This window comes from Penaeus monodon, chromosome 4 (genome assembly GCF_015228065.2).
Source record: "Penaeus monodon isolate SGIC_2016 chromosome 4, NSTDA_Pmon_1, whole genome shotgun sequence".
In the NCBI taxonomy this organism is placed as follows: domain Eukaryota; kingdom Metazoa; phylum Arthropoda; class Malacostraca; order Decapoda; family Penaeidae; genus Penaeus; species Penaeus monodon.
In genome coordinates, this window is record NC_051389.1 from 36,247,381 (window position 1) to 36,266,117 (window position 18,737).

At 42.5% G+C, this 18,737-nt stretch overlaps 1 protein-coding gene and 1 long non-coding RNA gene across 4 annotated transcripts in view; both read right to left on the reverse strand.

Annotated features, from left to right (window-relative positions):
• LOC119572153 (protein regulator of cytokinesis 1-like) overlaps positions 1 to 18,737 on the reverse strand; it is an 82,694-nt gene that overhangs the window by 17,557 nt on the left and 46,400 nt on the right. The window lies entirely within an intron of this gene.
• Positions 11,136 to 12,462, reverse strand: LOC119572184. Its single transcript, XR_005228701.1, has 3 exons — positions 12,119 to 12,462; positions 11,707 to 11,915; positions 11,136 to 11,273 (listed from the first exon to the last, which is right to left on the reverse strand). It is a non-coding gene; the product is annotated as an uncharacterized LOC119572184 (long non-coding RNA).

Consider the following 18,737-nt stretch of genomic DNA (forward strand, 5'->3'; position numbering starts at 1 on the left):
CAATCCCTTTGGGGGATCTCCCTCAAACCCATTCCCCCACCGTTGGCCTCCCCAAAAAGGGAAAAATTCACTCTAGGATTTTTTTTTTTTTTTTGAATTTAAATCCGTGCCATCACAAAACCCTTTTAAAACTTTTTTCTCCCCAAAGGAAATTTATTTTGTACTTTTCTTCCCCTGAAAAGCCCCCTATCGCCCCCACTATCCCCCCCCTTTTTGGGGCTTTCCCCTTTTGGCCCCTGGCATTTTTCCCCGGCAACACAGAAACCAAAGCGTTTGTTTTCCAGTTTTTGTTTTATTATGTTTATCATACCCAAGGTCAAATAAAGTTTTAATGAAGGTCGAACGAAGTTCAAATATCCCCCAAGTAATATCCTCAGTTTTTTATGTTTTTTTATAGGCAAAATTATTTTTTTCATCACACGAAATTAATTTAAAGTGGGGTTTCAGGGTTTGGGTTAAAGGGAAGGGAAACCCTGCGGGCGCCTCGGTCCGTTTCTTAACGCCCCGAGAAAAAAAAAAACGCAAGATTATGTTTAACCAAAATTTGGGGACGCCCCCAAGGGACGCCCCCCATTTACTTGTATTTTTGCCAATTGGGACCAAAGATATGGAATTTTTGGTTTCAATTTAATTTTTTTTTCCCCCCTTTCAATATGATGGTATTACTGAACTCGCTAACCCTGACAAACCCAAAAAGAAATTTGAAAAACCCAATTTTAACAAAACCTTGTTTTTTGGACAAATTTTTCCCCCTTTTACCCCCCCCTCATTTTTTCTTGAACTTGGTTTTTAAGGTTTATTTCCCCTCCAAAGCCTTTTTAAAGGGCCCCTTGGAAACACTTATATTTCGCCTTCTGATGATGATATGATTTCCCCTTTGGTTCCCTGAATTTTCCCACCTCAAAAGTGGAAACCCCCAACACCCCCTTACCCATCCATGGGTTTGTTTACAGATGTTTGCGGGAAAACCATTTGTATGTTTGCAAAAACAAAACCCCTTTTTCCCCCTGCGGCTTATTTTTTTTTCCCTTTTGGTTTAAAAAGTTGCGGGCCCCGGGTGGAGGGACGACCCTTTTGCGCGGGGCCCTGAGCGATGAAAAACAATCCCAATAAAAGATGGGTAGTACACTTCACACCTTTTGGTCCCCAGTACCCTCCCCTTTTTTCCTTTTTTGGGGCGGACGCAGGTGCCTCCCTTTTGCTTTCTTTTTTTGTCACTTTTTACAACGGGGGTAAGCCCCCAACCCTCAAAAGGAAAAAAACAGTTTTTTAAAAGGTTTTAACGTCCCTTTGGGCCCAGAAGAGGGAAAGAGGCAGGCCCCAGACAGGCCCAAAGGGTCACAAAAGGGTCCAGTCCACCACCTCGTTCTCGCCCCCTGGGGGACAGGGGGGGCCCTTTTTGGGTAAAAATCTATCTTCAACAAAAAAAATTAAACAAGCCTGGAAACCCCTTTCACTAAACCCGCCCCAAGTTATTTCCCCCGGTTCATTCATACCCCCCTATCAACAATATCCTCCCCTATTTTTTTCCCCTTCCCTCCCCCTTTTCACCCCAACTATCTTATAATACTAAACGCCCGGGGAAAACTCTAAGCCAAAGGGCCTATCTATCCTGCCCTCCCCGGGATGCTTTATATCCCGGACCTTTTTTCCCTTGTATATATTTGCCCAGGGCAGCATGCATGATGCCGGATGTTGTAGTTGTTACCATAAAGGTATTTTGCATTTTTTTTTTATCCTAAGGCATCCTGTGGTATACACAGAGAAATAAAAAAAAAATCTTTTTGCAACTTTGGGGGATTTCTGGGGGGGTTGGGAAAGGGGGGGGCTGTAAGAGAAAAAAGGGGAGAAAAGTAAGAAAAATAAGTTCTTTTTTTAATCTTTTAGAGCCTCAATAGTAGATTAGTAGGTGGTACATACGGTTTGACTCTTTATTTGATATGATAAACATAATGATAACAATACTGGGAATCAACGCTTGGGTGGCTGCATTGCCGGGAACAGGCCAGGGGCCAAAGCCATGAAGCCCCAAAAAAAAAAGGGGCCTAGTGGGCGGGTAGCGGGGTTCAGGGCAAGAAAGTCAACATGGGCCCTTGGGGGAAAATAAGGTTTAAAGGTTAATGGGGTTTAAAAAAAAAGAAAAATAAATGTGACATCTAAGGTCATGTAGGGAAAATAGTTAATTTTTAGGGATTTGAGGGAAGGGTGGTTTTTAGTTAGTGGTTAGGTTTTCAAGCTGGGCAAAGGGGAATTTTGGGGAATGAAAAAGGGGTTTGAGTTTTGGGGGTTTTGGTTTAAAGGGGGTTAGATTAGATGGGAGGATATGTATGCGTTTGAGGAAAGAGAATAGGTTTTTTGAAAAAAGAAAGTGTTGGGGGTTCTGTTTAAAGGAAAGTTGATAGGTTGGGAGGGGCCCGGGGAAGGGAGGATGGTGGGGGGGAAAGCAGAGGTAAGTATGGGGAAAAGGGAAAAATAAAGGAATGTGGGGAAAAAGGGGCAAAATGAAATTGGGGGGGTTTGGGATTTTGGGGATGGGGGTTTAAAAAAGGTTTTTGAAGGCATACAATAGATGGGTTTTAAGAGGAAAGAATATGGGCAAAAAGGGAAGGTTTCGTGGGAGCGGAAACCGGAAAAAATCCAAAAGAAGGATAGTTATAATTTACTGAAAAAGATTGAACGTTTTTTGGGGGGATTTGGGGGGGAAACAGGGTAGAGGGGGGTGGGTAAGGACCGAGAGGTCTGAGGGTGGGGGGAAGGGGGGGGAAAGCCCTTTGGGGTTTTTTCCCAGAAGGGGATTAGGAGAAAGAGGGTCTGTGGAAGGGGAACTTGTGACAAAGGGATTTCAGTGTGTATCAAGGAAAGGGGGTGGAAGGGATAGAAAAGGGGGGTGGTGGGGGGTTTTAAAATAAGGGGTTCACGTGTGTATCCAGGAAAGGGAATGGAAGGGGGAAAAGGGGGGGGTGGGAGGGTTAATGGGGGGGGGTTTGGGGGCCGGGGGGGGTGGGCTGTTTTGGGAGGGGGTTTTTGGGGATAGGGTGTAGGGGGGATATTGTTAGGGGGAGGATGGGAAAAAAGGGAGGAGTTTTTTAAGATTTGGGGGGTTTAGTGTAGTTTTCATTTAAATAATCTTGGAAAATTTTTTAATTAGTTTTTTCGAGGAGTGGTTTGGGGAAAATTTTTGGGGGGGAAAAAAGGGTTTCTTGTGGGGAGGGGAGAGAGGGGTGGTTTTTCAAGGGGGTAAAGGGGGAAAGGGAAAGGGGGAGGTGTTTTTTTGTGGTGGGGGAAAAAGGGGGGGGGGTTTGGAAAACCGTTTGTTCGTCCCCCGCTAAAAGGGTTTGTGCGAGGAGGGAGGGGGAAGGGTTGGGGTTTTTAAATGGGGGGATTAAAAGTATCTGTAGTAGGATTTGGGGTGTCTGGGTTTGGATGGCAAAAGAGTTTATGGGGGAAGGGAGGAGGGTTTAGGGGGGGATGTAGGGGGTGGGTGGGTTTAGGAGGAATTTGGGAGAAAGGGCAGTATTTTTCTGGAGTAAGGGGGTAAGAGGGGAAACCACGTCGACGTGCTTCCCGTTGGTTTAAGGGAGTGTTTAAACCAAGTTTGAAAACCCGGGGAAAATTTCTACCCCAGACTCAAACTTGGGAGGTTGGGCAAACCCCTATAAAATACATTTTGGGGGGCCCCCACAGTTGGCCACATTTTTCGTGATTGTGCAGGGCAGTTAGATCGGGTATGGCCAGGTTGGGGAAATAGTGGGTTTTCTTGGCCCCCGGGGAAACGGGCAATGTTTGGAAAGGGGGTTTTTCCTAGAAACCCAACAAATTTTTTCACTGGGGTGGAGGAGGGTTTTTTTTTGGAAACCCCAACAGGGGGGGGAATTTTCCTCCTAGGTAGCGTTAAAGGGAAAAGGTATGGTTTTCGGAAGGTAAAATTTTGGGTATGTTAGTTGGTTTCTTTTTGATGACCCCTTGGGGGGAAAAGGAAAATTTGCATTTTACGGGTGTCCCTCATAAGTTCCCGTAGAACAGGGGAAGTAGGTTTTTCCCCCACAAAAACCCCGACCCCCAAACTTTTCATAGATTTGGGGAATTTGCTGGGGAGATTTGAAATTTTTCCGGTTTTCCCAAATATTGGGGGGTTTGGGTTTGGGGGGTTTTGCAAGGAGGGGTTACCAAAATAGGTAAATTTGTTTTTTTAATGCCCATAGCTTGGTTTTGTATGGACGTGGGCAAGACGGGAAACCCCGGTTGGGTTGGCCCCCCAAAAAAAGAAAAGAAAAGACTTACCTACCCCTTTTTTTTGGAGACTGTTTTGGAAAGAGAAGGGTGTTGCCCCCAAAAGGGAGGGGAGCGGGGGGAGGGATCACGAAAAAAACGGTCCCCTTTTGGCCCCGGGCGTTTTTAAAGAGAGTATTAAGATTGTTTTTAGAGATAGGGGTAGTTTGAAGGGGGGGGCGGGGGAAAGTGGGAAAAGGTTTGGGGGGGGGGGTGTTATGGGGAGGTGGGCAAAATAAGGCCCCGTTAAGGTTTCTAATAAGGGGGATGGGGTGGTTGATGTTGGAGGGGGGTTTTGGGGGGGAGGGGGTGTTTAAGGTTTAGCTTGCTTGGGGGGAGTGGAAAAAGTTTTCCCTTTAAGGGGTTTATTTTGGGTTTTTGGGACTTGGGAATAGTAGGTAAATTGGAGGGGGGGGGTGTTTTAGGGGTTTTAAATTTTTGCAGTTTTTCGGGAGCCGTGGGGCAAAGGAGAGGGGGCCTTGGGGTCAGGGAACCGGGGTGGGGTTTTTCATTCCCTTTTGGGGCCATTTGATAAAGGGGCAAAGGCCCCCATGGGCCAACCCAATAGTGGGGATATTTTTCATTTACTGGCCATGGGAAGCCTGGGTTATGTTGGGGATAAAAAAGTCCACCCCTCAGGGTTTCCCCCTTGAGGGGTTTAAAGGGGTAAGGAACCCAAAATTTTAAAGGGGAAAAAACCCTGCCCATGGCCCCCCAGGCCCTTCAGGATTTGGGAAAAAAGTTCAGCCCTTTTATCCTTTCCGCCCCGGCTGTCACAATTAGGAGGGGGATTTTTGCAGAAAGGGGGTTTGGGAAGGGGAAAAAAACAAAGGTGGGAAGGAAATAAAGGACCATGCAAAAAATTTGTTTTTTTTGAGGGCTGAAATCCCCCCCCGGGGTTTTTGGGGGGTTCCCCCTCTTTCGGTCCCCTTCCGCCTCCCTAAGCCCCCCCCCCCCCACGACAACAACGGGCAAAGGATTGGGGGGGGGGGGAAAATAAGGGGAAAAAAAAGAATATTCCCAACAGGGGAAAAGGGAAAGATGGGGGGAAAGGAGAGGGGGAAGAGAGTAAGATATGTTTAAAAGGGAATTACGGGGCGATGGTTTTATTGTGTTTAAATTTTAAAATTCTAGGAGGGGAAGGGAATATTTAAAAGGGGGCTAATTTGTAAGAAAAAACGCAAAAAAAAAAAATATTATTTATATTGGGCCCACAAAAGCATTGTTTTTCTTTTAAAATTTAAAACCCAGCAACCCCCCGCCTGTAGTTGTTGCGGGGGGGGCATAGGACATGGAAAACGGGGCCCCCCTTTGGGGATTTTCCCCTGCCCAGGCCTCAACCCCTTGGCTTAACCAGTTTTGTATGGTTCCCCTTTTTTTTTTCCCCTTTCCCCCTTCCTTTCTTTCCCAATTTCCTTTCCGGGGCCCCTTTTCTTAGACACCCCAACAGGCCCCTTTTTGAAAGGAAAAAAAAAAGGGGTGGTGAAGGCCTCAGGAGCCCGGGGACAGTATTTTCCCCTTTTTGTTGGCCTAGCCCCCCTTTCCCCTTTAAAGGGACCGTGGGGACGATCCGTTTCTTTTATTAAAATATTTCAGGCTTACCATGGCCAATAAGATTTGTACTTTATTTGGGGAAATTGATGCTTGCCTTTGTACATGCCTGCTGACTTGAACTTTTTCGGTTCTGTTTTTATCACGATCTGAACACTCCCAACTACTACCTTTCCTCAATACCTGTTGTCACATCAGTCCTTTTGCAAGTCACCCACCTGGTCATTACCCAATCTTCAGAAAACATCCCTTCTTTTCCCTTTAAAATCCATCTCCTCACCTCACAGTCTTCTTCATCTTCCCCCCCTTCTTCCCCTTATTACATTTTCCTTTTCCAACATTACTACTCCCTCTTCCTCCCATCCTTGTCCCTCTACAAACCTTTTGAGTACTCTTTTTAGTCCAGCCAATTGGGATCGACTTTTTTGTGATCCTTCTACTCTGACACCCTCCTTTTCCAATGTCTCCATAAAAAAGTAGGCAAAGATTGTTCCCACCTTGTAAAATAACATCCTAACCCAAGTCAAGCATTATCTATCCTGATAACTGGTAAATCTATCCTTCCCCAGCCTCAACCCCCCTTTTAATACTTGTACTTGTATCCATCTCCCCGGCAGACAAGCAGTCTATGACAAAGATTGGTGAGATGTGAAAGGGACTTGCGTGAGGTCTAGTGCTGGGGCCACCCCTACCTTGGGCCTGAGCTTTGACTCAATAATTCGCAATGGGCTTCTTTCCCTTGACCTCTGCCACTCGTCTGGTAAGGTATGGCGGTGATCTCGATTGTGGTTTTGAAAGTTTTTGAGCAGATAAAGGTCACTTATAATATGTGACATGAGCAATGAGTTATAATAAGCTATAGTAGTCATCCTAAAATAATTTTTGTGAAAAAGTTGATCTTTGGACTTAGAAACAGGTGAAAAGGTTTCAGGTGAAAATTTAAATTCACCTGCACCACCCCCCCTCAAATGACGTACCTCAATTTTGGCATACGCAGGTAAAGTGCATGTGACCCAGCCCACCTCCTTGCCAAACTGCTGCTTGACCCAACGGGGACCCCCACCCCACCCCCATGTGACACCTCCTTTGTTCATGTGCTTCCCCTGGCCCGTGCGCTGACCAGCCTCTGGCACCAAAGCCTGCCATGTTCCTGACGTATCACCTGCATCGTCTATTCCGCGGCTCTTGCTGCGCCTCCCGCAGAGTCTCCCGTCGAGTCTCCAATGAACTCAGCAAAAATGCCTCCAAATTGCCATACCCCCTCCCCCCTAAGTCTTACCCAATTTGAACTGAGATTAATTTGAACTGAGTCTAATTTACCTTCAAAGCAAAATGCTGGGGCGAGCCATTGAACAAACGAATAGCGAGATCTCTCAACAGAACGAGAGGTATCAATAGTATTTAGTTCCCACAATCAAAGACCTAAGGACTCGAAGAGTTGTGGGCCAGAGTTGATATCCTTGCGAGGGAGAACGACGGCCTAAAAGAGTGAGTTGGCCAAGATAATGGAGCGACCTAGACGGCCAAGGACGCCAGAATAACCTTCGCTTCTCTGTTATCCCGGAAGAGCGGGGCGAAACCTGCAAGTTGAGTCAACAGAAGCTGTTTAACTTTCTGCGACAGCACCTTCACGCCGCGTCATAGATCGAACGGCCTCGTGTAAAGGGAGCCTTCACGGACAGGCCAGGGACACCATGGCCAAATTCCCCAAGATTTACGGACAAATCCATATTGAAGAATGCTTGTTTAAAGTCTTGATCACAAAGATTCTGTGCCGGCATTTTCAAGGCTCGCAAAGAACCAGATGGAGCAGCTGAGGTGGCGAGGAGTAAGGGCAAAAATGCGTACTTTAGCTCACGCCCTTTTGCCCCGCTCGCCTCTGTGCTTCCATGCCCACGGAGACCCGGACCCGCTGCATAGCCCTCCCCGCTGCAGCCTCGCTCGTCTCCAACGTCCCACAGCTCCTCTCCCCTACACTTCTGTGCTCACATACTTTCTCGGCTGTTTTGAAGACACCTGAGGGAGCTGTGGGATAAAGCATGTCGCACGAATTTGGCCCTTCAGCCTTTGTCGGTCAACGGCTGAGAAAGTAAACAGTGATGTAGAATTTTTATTTATGTTATCTAGCATTGATACGTACTCCCCTAATCTTGAGCAAATATCTCCAGTGTCAATTTTTCCCCCTTTCAGCATTTATCAAGACGGGGGAATTTAGGAATGTTCAAGTTTTGCAGACCGGTAAAATTCCCCAAATTATAAATACAATTTTGTTTTTTTTTTAAAAAGGATAATCTAAAAGTTCTGGTGACAGGTCCCAAACAATTTTCTGATTGACCTCAATTACTGAAAGGGCCCAAACCAACTTTTTTTCTAAAAGATTAGGGGAGTCGTATCAATGCTAGGTAACAAAAAAATAAAAAGGGCTAAAACGTTTTTCTCAGCATTTCCCCAAAAACATATGCAGCTTTCCAAACTTTATTGTTTAAGTGTTTTTAATCCTAATATGTTTGATGCAATAGTGTTTTCGGGAAATAAATTTAAAAAGATACACTCTTCCTCCCCACCAGGGCCTACTTCATCGTTCTGGGGAACAGCGGTGTGGCCTTTCATTCAAAACCCGATTTTTCTAAAAGCGGGGCAGATTTATCGTTTAAAAATTCCAAGAATCAATTTTTGTTGAAACAGCTCCAATAGCACTAATTTTTTTAATGGGCAATTTTACAGACGTACGAAATATGGCCCCTCCCCAATTTTATAAAAAGGATTCAAAGATAATAGATACGACCTCTAGCAAAAATGAGCAAGCTTTGTTACAGGCGACTTAAATTTTTGCCCCTCTTGAATTGGGACTCTGCTCACAAAAGGTCCAAGCACTCGTCCCTTTTTAAATTTTCTAGACTTTTTTTTTTTTAAAAACTTTTAAAAAAAGAAAACCGGCTTTTAAAAAAAGGTAGCTATGCTCCTCTACTAAAATCCACTTGTGGGCGAATTTGTACACAAATTAGCCAAAAGTTCGAAATCGTTCATTACAAAAACTTAAGACCATCTCCTGTTTTTTGAATAAAAAAATTTTGTCCTCAGAAAAACCCAAGTCTAAGAAATCCATTTATTTTCAGAGTTTACAGTAAATCCAAATAATTTCATGAACACTTTTTTTACATTTCTTTTGAAAATTTCTCCCCCCCCCCCCCCCAAAAAAAAAAAAAAAAAAAAATAAAATTTTAAAATATATAAAACATATATAATAAAAAACCCCAAAATTTAACCCAAACCCAATATATTACAAATAAAATTTTAAAAACCCTTAAATTTAAAAAAAAAGAAAAAACCTTAAAAGGGAAAAATTTTTAAAAATGCCCACTCATATATGGAGACAGATTGGATTTTTACGAAAACCCCTAAAGGGCTTATACCCGAGACGACGGGCCCGTAATTATACGAAAGAGAACTACAAAAAAAAATTAGGGACATGGAGAACTTTACATAATGTCCTTTAACGAAAAAATGACAATACCCCAAAAAAATTTAAGGCTCTGAAGTATTGACCCAAGCATAGTGATGAACGGGAGCAGTTTATTTCTAGCATTCCCACAGAACTTTTTTTTTTTTCCCGGGCCCGGTCCCTCATATAGATGGGGAATTTCAGACCCCTTGGGCAACGAAATGTTAATCATATGACTTTATCCCCTAAAACAGAAAACGGAATCAAAAAATAGGTGAATGAACTCAAAAATTTTTCCCAAGGAAATCCCGGTGAGCTTTATTTTAAAAATTTTCTTTACTCATACTGAAGAACAAACCCACTCTTTTCCCCGGGTAGAATTTTACCGGGAAAAATTAAAAAATAGAAAAAGGCCCCCCTTTATGCATTTATCAACCTGTATTTTTTCCCCAAAACTTATCTTTTATAACTTTTTAGAATGGCATATTATTTTTTTTGGTAAAAAAAATTAGGTTTGAAAATATCCAAAAACAGGACAAATTCCCTTTCGCTTTTTTAATCAGCGCTCTGTAGGTAGAAAATAAATTTTATTCCCACGTTCATTTCTAGACCCCTTACTGAAAAAGAAAGCCTAACACCCCCCCCCCCCATTTTTTTTTATTGGGGAAAACCCCTTTTTTCTGCAGTGGCAATATTTAAGATATGGAAATTGAAGTTAAGGCCATGGAAATGCTGGGAGAAGAGAAATTTTTAGCGAACCGTTTAAATTTTGGCCCCTATCTTTAAAATTGAAAAGAAAAAAAAAAATTGGGAGGGCGAAATTCTCAAAAACTTTACTCAGTTTCAATTTTTTTTGATTTCTGAAAAAACTGAAAACAAGTACCGTTTTTTCTCCCAAAAATTACAAAAGGTGGACGGGGGGCGGGATTTCTCAAAATATTTTTCTCTATTTTTTTTTTAAAAATGCAGAAAGGGGTTAAAAAAAAAAAAGTTTTTTTTCAAATTACTTTCCCCCTATATGGGGAAAAACGTATATTATTCCCAGGCAAGAGATTTTATTTTTTTTTATGCTCCCCTTTATACCCTTTTTTTACCCCCTGCGGACAAAAGGTTTTTTCAGTACAGGGAAAAAAAGGATATGGTTTTGGGAAAAAAATAATAATAAAGGCAACTGGAGCAGTGATACACATTTAAAATATAACCAGAACGTCAATACAGAAAGAAATGTGAAAGCAAGCTGAAAAATAAAGATAAAAAATATTTGAGTTTTGAGATGATCACCAATAGGCAAGTATAAAAAGGTCTGGTTTTTAAAGTTGTGTCAAAAAAACAACAGCAACAACAATAATAAAAAATAACCCTGTAGGGTTAGTTAACAGTCTTATGATTAAAAAATAATTTTAAAAAACATACCGGGAAACCAAAGGGGACTAAAAAAATTTCCCAAAATTTTAAAAGAACGGGTTTTTTAGAAAAAAATAATTTATTTCCAAAAACTAGGTTTTCTTTTAAAACCTTTTAAAAATCTGGTGGAAAACCATGGGGGAAAAATATACTCAACGTGTATAAGTACGTATATGGAAAATGCAACAAAGTTTTGGGTTTATTTTACTAAAGGAATATGGGAAAAATTTTAAGGTAAAATGTCATGAGGTTACTTTACCCCCCCCCAAAAAAAGGGAAGGGGCCCAAAAATTGGGGAATTTTTTGAAGGGGTGAAATATTTCCCCAAAAAATTTCCCAAATTGCTTTTTCCCGGGAGGTTTTTTTCCCCAAAATCCCTGGGTCTTAAATATAAGCAAAACCATTTTTTTCATTGGGTTTCAATTTCTCCTCTTTTATGCCTTGGGGGTGAGGGGGCTGGGCATTTGATATTACAGACTACTCAGTCAGATTGCCCAAAAGTGTAAAAAGAGTGGACAGTTCAGTTGATGTCGGAGAAACAGCACTGTTCGGTAGCTGCCATAAGGAGACCCTCCCCAGCTGATCACCAACGGCAATTAGAGCCATGCTAGAAAGAAAGAAAAGAGATTATTACTGGATTGTTTCAACTGAGGGTCTTTTAACAAACAAACACATGGTAATTAGTAAATAAATCAACAGCATGTCCAAATATATAATTAAAAATATTTTGTTTATTTTAATTAATGTAAATAATATAATTTACAATTATGATACAGCTTAAAGGATACAATCATAAGCATGTATAAAAAAAACTAATGAAATAGTAACCAAAAATTTAAAAAAGGAAATACAATGTTTATTTTTTATTTATTTAATTATTTATTTTAGCGAAACTGCAGAACTACACGGCTGGAATATAATATTCTTCACAAATAAAAAATATAATAAAAAACAGGCAAACATTAGCAAAGAAAAGGAAAATTCATGAACTAACTCAAACAGCATAATAACTTTCTTTTCTCCTAAAATTGTCTACTTACTTCTTCTTATTAAAAGCTGTAGTAGTAATAGGAGAAGGTTTCTCTGCAGCTGGTAAAGTGAGGAATGGTTCGCAGTTTTTCTGACCAAAGTCATACAGTACAACCTGGCCTGTCATAAGTCCCACCGCAACAACCAATGGCCTGGACAGTGACCAGTGTGCACAACTTATGTTCTGTTCACTGTATATCACACTTACTGGTCTGTTGGGCTGAAGAAAAGATGAACCGTGTAAATATGAAACTATTGGTTTCATAACACTGCAGGATGAATGCACGCAATGCTTTAAGAACAGTAAATGCTCCTGAGGTATACACTATGTATATATTTATACAAGAATGTGCGAAATTCATGCATACACTATACACAAAATACCCACCAACCTACATATAGTTAAACTACAAGCATCCTTACCTGGAGGAGACTGTAAAGCCTAATTTCATTATCTGAAGCTGCAGATAGGATAGCATTTCTGTGGTGTGGAGAACATTCTGAGGTTATGACCCGTCCTGTGTGAGGGGCTAACACAGAGGTTACACACTTCTTCAGTCCTATACCAGCAAACGTCACCCCAGTGGGTACCTGTTTTATTAGGAGATCAATATGGTCGAAACGTTGTATTTTTTTAGAGTGATATCAATAAGGAGGACATTAGTCAGTCGATACATTCCTCTTATGCTGTGTTTCTTATACTAATATATTAGTAAATCTCTTGAGAGAAAGACAAATGGTTAATGGTTAATGGTTAAAAGCAAGATAAATGTGCTAGACATCTAAGGTCATGTAGCACTATAGTTAATGTTAGGGAAGGGTGGTTGAGTTAGTGATTAGTTGTCTAAGCTGGGCAAAGGAATTTGTGAGTGAAAGGGTTAGGGTCGGGTATGGTAAGGAGTTAGATTAGATGAAGAATATGTATGCGTTTGAGGAAAGAGAATAGGTTGTTGAAGCAGAAAGTGTGGGATTCTGTAAGGATGTCTGATAGGTTGGGAGGTCGGTGAAGGGAGGATAGGTGGGGGAAAGCAGAGGTAAGTATGGACGAGACATAAAGGGAATGTGGGGAAGAAACAAAATGATAATTGGGGATTGGTATTGGAGGATGTGTAAGAAAGGTCTCTTGAAGGCATACAATAGATGGATTATAAGAGGAGAGGATATGACGAAGGTCAGGTCTGTGGGAGCGGAAACCGCGAGTATTCCAATGAAGGATAGTATACTTTACTGATATAGATTGTAGTACGTGTTGGAGATTTTGAGGGGAAGCAGCTAGAGGGTGGGAAAAGGATTGAGAGGTCTGAGATGGGAGAGGTGTGGGAGTTGGTGTTCTACTAGGAGGGGTATTAGATGGAGGGTCTGGGGAAGGGGATACTTGTGACATAAGGGATTCACGTGTGTATCCAGGAGGGAGTGGGAGGGATAGAGGGGATGGTGGGAGGGTTAAAGTGGGCGGGGTTAGGGTCGGGGGGATGGGCTGTGTTGGGAGGGGGTAGGAGGATTGGGTGTAGGGGGGATATCGTTAGGAGGAGGATGGATATCAGCAGTTACTTGGTGTATGGAAGGAGCAGGAGTTGTATGATTTGGAGGTTGAGTGTCAGTTTTCATTAGGTAATCTTGAATATTTTTAATGGTTTCTTCTGAGGAGTTGGTTGGGGATTTTGGGGGATAAAGGATTTCTTGTGAGGGGGGGAAGAGGATTGGTGTCTCAAGCGTAGGGGCAAAGGAAGTGGAGGTGATTGTGTGGTAGGGGAAGGGGGGTGGACTTTGTTCTGTCTGTTACGGGTTGTGCGAGGAGGGAGAGGGGAAGGTGTTGGGGTTGTAGTGGTGATTGAAATATCTGCAGTAGAGATTGGAGTGTCTGGGTTTAGGATGGCAAAAGTTTGACTGGGGAAGGTAGGAGGTAGAAGAGGGGGGGGGTTAGATGTAGGGGGGGTGGGTTTAGGAGAATTGGTAGAGTGAGCAGTATTACTGGAGTAAGGAGTAAGAGAGAAACCACGTCGACGTGCTTCTTGTCTGGCTTCACGTAGTGTGAGTCCAAGTTTGAATCTGAGAGTTGCTACTCAGACTCAAATTTGTAGGTGGGACAGCCCCTATAAAATACATTATGGGGGCCACCACAGTTGGCACATGTGCGTGATTGTGCAGGGCAGTTAGATCGGGTATGGCCAGGTTGGGCACATAGTGGGCATCTGGCTGTGGAACGGCAATGTTTGGCTGGGTGTCCTAGACGCCAACAGTTTTGGCACTGACGTGGAGGAGGTTGGTATGGACGAACAGGGAGGGATTCTCCTCCTATGTAGACGTTAAAGGGAAGGTCATGTCTACGGAAGGTAATTTTGGCTATGTTAGTAGGTTTCTTTCAATGACCTCTGGGGGGAATGGAGTAGCATTGCACTGATGTTGCATCATAGTCTGTGAGACAGGAAAGTAGATCTTCTCCACAATCTGACCAATCTTTGTCATAGATTGGGCAATTTGCTGGGGAGATTGAAACTGTTCCGGTGCAAGTATTGAGGGTTGGATGGGTTCTGCAAGGATGGGGTTACCATATAGGTCTGTTAGTTTTGTTAATGCTATAGCTTGGTTTTCGGATGTTACTGTGACAAGACGGGAGCGGTTCGGGTCGGCTACGGAAAGAGACTTTACCTACTTGTTTTTGGAGACATTGTTGGAAGAGAAGGGTGTTGTCAGAGTAGGGAGCTGTGGGAGGGATCACGAAAAATCGGTCCCATTTGGCTGCGCTGAAGAGGGTATTCAAAATTGTTGTAGAGATAGGGGTAGTCGAAGGGCGGGGGCGTGACGAAGATGGAGTAGTGTTGAGGGAGGTAGTGTTATGGGGAGGTGGGCAGTAAGGCTGTAAGGTACTAATAAGGGAGGATGGGGTGGTTGATGTTGGAGGTTGTGGGGGTAGAGGTGTTGAAGTTGAGCTTGCTGGGAGAGTGGAAATGTTCCTTAAGGGTTGATTGTTGGCTACTGTACTAGTAGGTATTGATGAGGGGGTAGTTATTGCAGTGTTCGGAGCCGTGGTCAAAGGAGAGCCTGGGGTCAGGGAATCGGGTGGGTTTACATCGTTGGGGCTATTTGATAAAGGGGCAAGCCTCATTGCCCCTAATAGTGGGGATATGTTTTCATTAATGGCCATGGTAAGCCTGGGTTATGTTGGGGATAAAAACAGTCCACCCCTCAGGGTCCCCTTGAGGGGTAAGGGCTAGGTAACTAAATCAGGGGAATACCGTGCCCATGGCTCCCTCAGGCCGTTGAGGACTGGCACAAAGTCAGCCTTTCATCCTTTCAGCACGGCTCTCACACCTTAGGAGGTGGATAGCAGAAGGGTTTGGTGAAGGGACAGAAACGAAAGGTGGGAAGGAAAAAAAGACCATGCAAAATTAGTTGAGTCGAGGGCTGAGTCCCAAGGTTGGGGAGTTCCCCATCATTGGGTCCCAGTCTCCACCTCCTAAGCCCCCCCACGACAACAACGGGCAAGGGATTGGGGGGGGAGAGAAAGACAAGGAGAGAGAGTGAGTGCGCGCGCGTGCGTGTGTGTGACTGTGCGTGCGTGTGTGTGTGTTGTGTGTGTGTGTGTGTGTGTGTGTGTGTGTGTGTGTGTGTGTGATGTGTGAGTGTGTGTGTGTGTGTGAGTGTGTGTGTGTATGTATGTGTGTGTGTGTGTGTTTTGTGTGTGCGCGTGTGCGTGTGTGTGCGTGTTGTTTTATTACTTCATTATAGAGTTATCAGAGGACATGAAATTGAAAGAACGATGTTAAAAAAAGTTCCATTAAGTTTAACTAAATAACGTGCTTCATTCTGAGTCTCGAAGAAAGAATAAACGTTACAGTGTAGAATAATATATCACACAAAGCAAAATCAGAATACCACTGCAACTGGCATCATATCATCACACAGGTTACAATTTAGTCTGTGTCCTCATTAAAATGACTTTCCTATTGTTTAGTTTACTGGAATCCCAAGTATCTACGTGAATTCCCACTTCCTAAGTTAGACTCCACTGAATGACTTTGGTAAACTGACTTAATAGAAACATTTGACCACAAGCGTGAGTCTCATCATGACATAAACACCCTCTCACAGTTAACAAAAATCTACTGAACTCTCTGATTTTATTGACTACATAACAGAATACGTAGTCATGCAGAGCATTCATATCTGAGGTGAGCAACATAAATAACTCAAAAGGGAAGTGAAAAATAAGGAGTAGTTTCAGAGATGACACTTTTTGTACTAAAATCTGACTGCTTAGGCTTGTAAGCTCACGACAAATAATCATGATTACTATCAGCCAGCAGACATTGCATCTTATCATGAGCTGTGCTATTACCTTATATGCTGCTATTCTTACATTCCCAACTGGGAGTTCAGAAAAGGGAGGAAAAGAGAAAAACTACCTCCTTCAAAGGTAACTGCCTCAGGGCGCATGCGTGTGTACGAACTTGCCAGTGATTCAAAAAAGGGCATAGCTACTTTCCCGTTTCTTCAGCTCAACCAAACTATCCTCACTGGTCTCATCACAATCACTTCGGTCTTATTGACAGGGCAAGGCCTGTAAAAACTATTGCTCAAAGTTTCTGAGCTCCTTATCAATTTAAGAAAAATTCTGATTCCATGCAAACAATAGGTTTCATGACACCGAGGTATCTGAGACTGTTACCCAAGTACTATACCCTTTGAGTCCCTGTTTCCATATTTCTTTGTGGATGGAGGTATCATATTGGTTATCACAAGCCAGAATCAAAACAATAAATTTCATTTTATTGCTAAACTAAATGGATAATAGGCATACACCGTGTGAGACGAACAGTGAAAAGATCATTTGTTAAAGTGAAAAAAGTCACACCACGAGATCCCACGCTCGAAACGGCCGGCAAAATCGGTCCCACACAGCCTCCTCTAGATAACCTTGTCAAATTCCCTCCCGGCGAGGGGCAGTTTTTTCTGCTCTGAAGCACACATACTGACCCAAAATTTTTGTAATGTAGTTTTTACGCCAATCGGCATTGGAAGGTAAATAGAACATTTTTCATTTTATATCATTTAGGAGAAAGTCCTTCTTTTAAAATTCAATAGTGTGATAATTTTTCTTCTGTTTACTTTAATGATCTAAGCCTACTTTACTAATATCTTCTCATGGCCGTTTTTCAAACAATTTTAGAGGGGCATCAGCATCCCACTCTAGGAGCATAGAGAGCTCTACTCCAAATCCCACTAGGGTTTGTGATACGATGTCAGAATGTCGTTCTGTTGAGAGAGAGAGAGAGAGAGTATGGCATATACATAAGCACATTTCTGTAAGCCATTTTAAACCAATAACTGAGCGGGGCAAAAGATGACGATTTCATCTGACCTCATCTGACCCGAGAGTTCGTGCCCAGTGCCGATGTGGTAAGGTCGACCCAGCCTTTGGCCTCAAGGCAGGTTAACCAGACACGTGACCCCGCGTCACCAGATTACCCGAAGCCAATCGTTGCACATGTTCACTGCTTTAAAATGTGTTGTGAGTTGTAAGTACAATGACTACCATTGCTGTTCACCACATTCTTTTATTTGTCTGATGGCAAAGGGGGTCATTGCGTCCTTTGGGCAGGCAAACACAACACACAACCTCCAAAAAACAGCTTGACCGCTCCCGAAAACCTTGTCTATGAAACCACGTGAGTACATGTTTTGGGCCTCTTTATATTCTTATCCCTTCCATCTTCTCCCAATAAATGGCACTTCACATTACAGTGTGATCCCCATATTAGTCAACAAACATGAATATCGTTCGTTAGTTAAGTAGTTAATTATTTTTTCTGTTATTTGAGATTTATATTGTTTCAACTGCAACAAATTTAACGCGCTCATGATTTTATCCTTATCATGAATATCAATCATATAATTTATTTTCTCGTCTTGCGTTCTCCCGTCTCGACCTGACCTCACTTTCTCTTTCGGTTGGGATGTGGAAATGGTCAAGAGAGGACTGCTCGTTTTTCCCATAATTTGGTTGTTGTTTTGTTGACACTTTGGGGATTAACCGTAGCACTGTTACATTGCTCAATGGTGACACGTTATATTGGCGCTAGAACAGAGCTTGTAACGTGATTTTATATAAATTTATTATTTTGAGTATAGCATAGGATCTTCCCCCATATAAATCGCCTAATAGATCTCTGCTCCGACGTTCAATAGTAGGTACAGGTAAAACCAAAGTTATTCGTTCGGATCGGCAACTTTTGAGTCGGCATGACCCACAATTACATCTGTTAATTAATGTAGGACTAGGGTTTAAGCTAGAATAATTATTCGCTTATTAATCACACCCTTCTCACCCTCTAAAAGTCGCTTGCATGTTTTGGGTAATTCCAAAGTGGTCGTGTGATTCGTGTAGTTAAATACCCATAGGGAATGTCACCAGCGGCCATCACAGATACGCAGAAGATAGCAGGTTATTTATAGATTTTCCTGGTTCGGTTCACTTCATTGTATGCCATTTTGGGTATAGGATCCCCCCATCAATGAAGTCTGACTTGCATAGCTAGACATGGCTACTTCGGCAGTTCAAGATTTCTGACCCAGAGAAGATTTGCTTGCTAAAAAGCTGGCAAATATTTTTTTCACGTCACCATTCATTAATGCGTACATTCTGTTGCACATCATTAAATGTTGAATTCAGTGTGGTAGTTGAATAATTTATATAGCTAGCATTGCTAATTTATCTCAGCTTTGTAATATTGAACGTTTAATCTATGTGTTTGTGATTCATTCTCTGTGTGAGGTCCATCCCCTTTCACTCTCATTCAGTTCCTGCCGCCCACAACCACACCGCACCCTTACCAAATTTTTTTTCACTCACTCACTCATCCCGCAGAAAAAAGACACTAAACCTTTTTTATTATGGTTTTCTGTCGTAAATTCCAGCGTAATCTAGTTTACCTCTTTTTTTCCCCCGATTTTGTCAGTTGTGGAGTGACTTTTAAAATTTTTTTTTTTATTTCTTCCCCTGTGTTTCGACCTTGGTTTAAATAAATCCCTTTTGGATTGT